General features: G+C 57.6%; 1 non-coding gene and 2 pseudogenes across 1 annotated transcript; all 3 read right to left on the reverse strand.

The window, feature by feature from the left end:
• The window catches only part of LOC144431696 (large subunit ribosomal RNA), a 3,695-nt pseudogene extending 2,776 nt beyond the window's left edge, over positions 1-919 (reverse strand).
• Positions 920-1,207: 288 nt separating this feature from the next.
• Positions 1,208-1,361, reverse strand: LOC144431530 (5.8S ribosomal RNA). The gene has a single exon (XR_013480095.1). It is a non-coding gene; the product is annotated as a 5.8S ribosomal RNA (ribosomal RNA).
• A 298-nt stretch (positions 1,362-1,659) lies between these two features.
• On the reverse strand, positions 1,660-3,211 carry LOC144431663 (small subunit ribosomal RNA; annotated as a pseudogene).
• Positions 3,212-5,000: the final 1,789 nt, after the last annotated feature.

The following is a 5,000-nucleotide window of genomic DNA, read 5'->3' on the forward strand; positions in this document are numbered from 1 at the left end:
GGCCAAAGGCCGCCTTCACTTTCATTTCGCCTGCGAGTCTCGAACCACTCGACGACTCGCGCTCATGTTAGACTCCTTGGTCCGTGTTTCAAGACGGGTCGGGAGGGTGGCCGACGTGGCCACGGACCCCGAGCGCGTCGACGGCGCGCCACCGAAGCGGCAGCCCGCCGAACACCGGCACTGCGTACAGTGCAGGCGAACGACAAGCCAGCCGAACGGCGACGGCCGCACACAGAGAGCGCGCGGCATCCTTTCCTCGATCCGCCGCCGGGCCGCACCGCCCGCGCGCTGTAACACCCCCGCCGGAGCGGAGGCCACCTTCGCGCGGGGACTTAGACCGACGGCAAACCGGTCGTGACCCGCGCCGGTCGCTAGTGCGCTGAGACGGTGCGCGAGCCGACTCGGCAGCGGCGCCTTAAGCGTCCGCGAACCGAGACGGCGCGCCCCCGCACCCAACTGAAAGCGAGCCGGCGACCTGACGGGCCCTCCCGTTTGCCTCTCAACGGTTTCACGTACTCTTGAACTCTCTCTTCAAAGTGCTTTTCATCTTTCCCTCACGATACTTGTCCGCTATCGGTCTCGCGACCGTATTTAGTCTTAGGTGGAGTTTACCACCCGCTTTGGGCTGCATTCCCAAACAACCCGACTCCGAGAAGACCCGAAGCGGCCAAGGCAAGCGCCCCTATGGGCCTAACACCCGCCGTGGGACGAGGCCTCGATCAGAAGGACACCGGCGCTCGCCGTCAGCCGCACTGGGACTTCCGTACGTCACAACTCGGCGCGCTCGAAAAGCGCGCAGATTCGACGCTGGACTCTTCCCGGTTCACTCGCCGTTACTCAGGGAATCCCTGTTGGTTTCTTTTCCTCCGCTTAATAATATGCTTAAATTCAGCGGGTGCTCTCGCCTGAACTCAGGTCGTATGTGTCAAGCGGGCCGCTTCTTACACGGCCCGCTGGCATCGCAAGTCGTCGCCGCCGGCGCCGACCGAGCGCGTACCGTCGCCGCCTTGGCCCACGGTCGGTCTTGATCTCGAGACCGGACCGACCGACCTGGACCCGCCCCTCGAACGTAGTTGAACACGTCGAGGGGCCGGCGGTGTACGGGACACGCGGTCGCGCCGAGAAAGCTCGGCGACCGCTTCAACTTGGGGCGACGCCCGGCCGTCTTCGCAGAGGCCAGGCGACGGCCCTCGGGTGAGGACGAACGCGACCCTGAGGCAGACGCGGTCCCGGGATTGACCCGAGACCGCAATTCGCGTTCAGAAGGTCGACGTTCGATGTGTTCTGCAATTCACATTACTTCTCGCACTTGGCTGCGTCCTTCATCGACTCGCGAGCCGAGTGATCCACCGTTAAGAGTCGTCCTCGACGTTTCGCCCGGCGCCGAAGCGCGCGGACGTCACACTGTGGGATCGACCACAAAACCACCACCGACAACAACTGCACAAAAACACCAACAAACGGCGCCGAGCGACCGCCGGGCTGGGCCGGCGGCACATCGAGCGCGGTGCCCAGTAGCCACCATCGCACTCGGCTGCCTTGCTATGCCAACGTGTTACGCGTGTCGCACGGGGCGGAACCCCGATTGACGGCCGCCCTCTCGGCGGCACCCAAAGACAATTCAGTGCGCAGTCGGCCGGGGCCTACCACCACCTTCGGTAATGATCCTTCCGCAGGTTCACCTACGGAAACCTTGTTACGACTTTTACTTCCTCTAAATGATCAAGTTTGATCGTCTTCTCGACACGCCGACGCGGCCGTTGCCAGCCGCGACGGGGCCGATCCAAGGATCTCACTAAACCATTCAATCGGTAGTAGCGACGGGCGGTGTGTACAAAGGGCAGGGACGTAATCAACGCAAGTTGATGACTTGCGCTTACTGGGAATTCCTCGTTCAAGGGAAACAATTGCAAGTCCCTATCCCAATCACGAATGAGGTTCAACGGGTTACCCGGACCTTTCGGCCTAGGTTAGACACTCGCTGCTTCACTCAGTGTAGCGCGCGTGCGGCCCCGGACATCTAAGGGCATCACAGACCTGTTATTGCTCAATCTCGTGTGGCTAAACGCCACTAGTCCCTCTAAGAAGTTAGACGCCGACCGAGAAGGTCGCGTAACTATTTAGCATGCCAGAGTCTCGTTCGTTATCGGAATTAACCAGACAAATCGCTCCACCAAATAAGAACGGCCATGCACCACCACCCACAGAATCAAGAAAGAGCTCTCAATCTGTCAATCCTACCTGTGTCCGGGCCGGGTGAGTTTCCCCGTGTTGAGTCAAATTAAGCCGCAGGCTCCACTCCTGGTGGTGCCCTTCCGTCAATTCCTTTAAGTTTCAGCTTTGCAACCATACTTCCCCCGGAACCCAAAGACTTTGTTTTCCCGGAATCTGCCGGAAAGGTCGTCATGGTAACGCCTCCCGATCGCTAGTTGGCATCGTTTATAGTCAGAACTAGGACGGTATCTGATCGTCTTCGAACCTCTGACTTTCGCTCTTGATTAAAGAAAACATTCTTGGCGAATGCTTTCGCAGTAGTTCGTCTTCCGCCGATCCAAGAATTTCACCTCTAACGGCAGAGTACGGACGCCCCCGTCTGTCCCTCTTAATCATTACCTCGTGCTCCGAAAACCAACAAAATAGAACCGAGGTCCTATTCCATTATTCCATGCAACACTATGCAGGCGAACAGCCTGCTTTGAACACTCTAATTTTTTCAAAGTAAACTTATCGGCCACCGCCGACACTCAGTCAAGAGCACCGACGGAGAACCGAAGGTGAGGCGAACGCAACCAGTGACACGCCCCGCGACGTTTCTCAGGCTCCCTCTCCGGAATCGAACCCTGATTCCCCGTTACCCGTTATCACAAAGGTAGGCACGTAGCGTACCTTCGACAGTTGATAGGGCAGACACTTGAATGATACGTCGTCGGTGCAGAGACCGTACGATCCGCGTGGTTATCCAGAGTCATCAAACGTCACAGGACGAACCCGGTCGGTTTTGATCTGATAAAAGCGCGCCTCCCGAAGTCGGCGCTTAATGCATGTATTAGCTCTAGAATTACCACAGTTATCCACTTCGCTTACGAGACCAAATAAACCAAGACTGATTTAATGAGCCATTCGCAGTTTCGCTTTACGAGAACTCGTACTTGCACCTGCATGGCTTAATCTTTGAGACAAGCATATCACTACTGGCAGGATCAACCAGATAGCTGCGACAGCTGCGCTCGGCCCTTGCTGGGCCGCCCGGCGCGTGCTCGTCGCATTCGTTTAAGACCGAGGCGATCGCCTGCGGCCGTACTCAGCTTCGACAGTCGCTGGCCGCGACGTCCACGCTCTCGCCGGCAGTGCCAGGCGGAGCGATTTGCGTTTTTTCTTTGCTCGCCCTCTCTCGGGCTCGATCCATTCAGTTTCGCACAAACAAGAGCTCTGCCGGCCGCCTGCAGCGGTGCCTAAAACCCGGGCATAACAATGCGACCGTTCTGCTAGGCCGACAAGCGCTCAAGCCAGACGCTCGATCGAACGCCCCCTACATATTAGTCGAGACAACGGCTCGCTCATTAGCATCGCGTTTGTACTTTAACTTTTTTAGGCTCGGCTTCTTTCGACGCCGATGCCGGCGACGCAGCACTCTCTCGCCCGCCAGCCACCGAGAAAAGGGTGCGCTCCGACCGGCCCCGCACCGCTCTTTCTTGGCTCATTCGAGTTTACTGTCTTTCGCTCTAACATGCCTTACCTAGGGTTAGGTTAGTATGCTTGCACGTTTGTACTTTAACTTTTTTCGGCTCGGCTTCTTTCGACGCCGATGCCGGCGACGCAGCACTCTCTCGCCCGCCAGCCACCGAGAAAAGGGTGCGCTCCGACCGGCCCCGCACCGCTCTTTCTTGGCTCATTCGAAATTACTGTCTTTCGCTCTGACATGCCTTACCTAGGGTTAGGCTAGTATGCTTGCACGTTTGTACTTTAACTTTTTTCGGCTCGGCTTCTTTCGACGCCGATGCCGGCGACGCAGCACTCTCTCGCCCGCCAGCCACCGAGAAAAGGGTGCGCTCCGACCGGCCCCGCACCGCTCTTTCTTGGCTCATTCGAAATTACTGTCTTTCGCTCTGACATGCCTTACCTAGGGTTAGGTTAGTATGCTTGCACGTTTGTACTTTAACTTTTTTCGGCTCGGCTTCTTTCGACGCCGATGCTGGCGACGCAGCACTCTCTCGCCCGCCAGCCACCGAGAAAAGGGTGCGCTCCGACCGGCCCCGCACCGCTCTTTCTTGGCTCATTCGAGTTTACTGTCTTTCGCTCTAACATGCCTTACCTAGGGTTAGGTTAGTATGCTTGCACGTTTGTACTTTAACTTTTTTCGGCTCGGCTTCTTTCGACGCCGATGCCGGCGACGCAGCACTCTCTCGCCCGCCAGCCACCGAGAAAAGGGTGCGCTCCGACCGGCCCCGCACCGCTCTTTCTTGGCTCATTCGAAATTACTGTCTTTCGCTCTGACATGCCTTACCTAGGGTTAGGCTAGTATGCTTGCACGTTTGTACTTTAACTTTTTTCGGCTCGGCTTCTTTCGACGCCGATGCCGGCGACGCAGCACTCTCTCGCCCGCCAGCCACCGAGAAAAGGGTGCGCTCCGACCGGCCCCGCACCGCTCTTTCTTGGCTCATTCGAAATTACTGTCTTTCGCTCTGACATGCCTTACCTAGGGTTAGGTTAGTATGCTTGCACGTTTGTACTTTAACTTTTTTCGGCTCGGCTTCTTTCGACGCCGATGCTGGCGACGCAGCACTCTCTCGCCCGCCAGCCACCGAGAAAAGGGTGCGCTCCGACCGGCCCCGCACCGCTCTTTCTTGGCTCATTCGAGTTTACTGTCTTTCGCTCTAACATGCCTTACCTAGGGTTAGGTTAGTATGCTTGCACGTTTGTACTTTAACTTTTTTCGGCTCGGCTTCTTTCGACGCCGATGCCGGCGACGCAGCACTCTCTCGCCCGCCAGCCACCGAGAA

This window comes from Styela clava, chromosome 13 (assembly GCF_964204865.1).
Source record: "Styela clava chromosome 13, kaStyClav1.hap1.2, whole genome shotgun sequence".
Lineage (NCBI taxonomy): Eukaryota > Metazoa > Chordata > Ascidiacea > Stolidobranchia > Styelidae > Styela > Styela clava.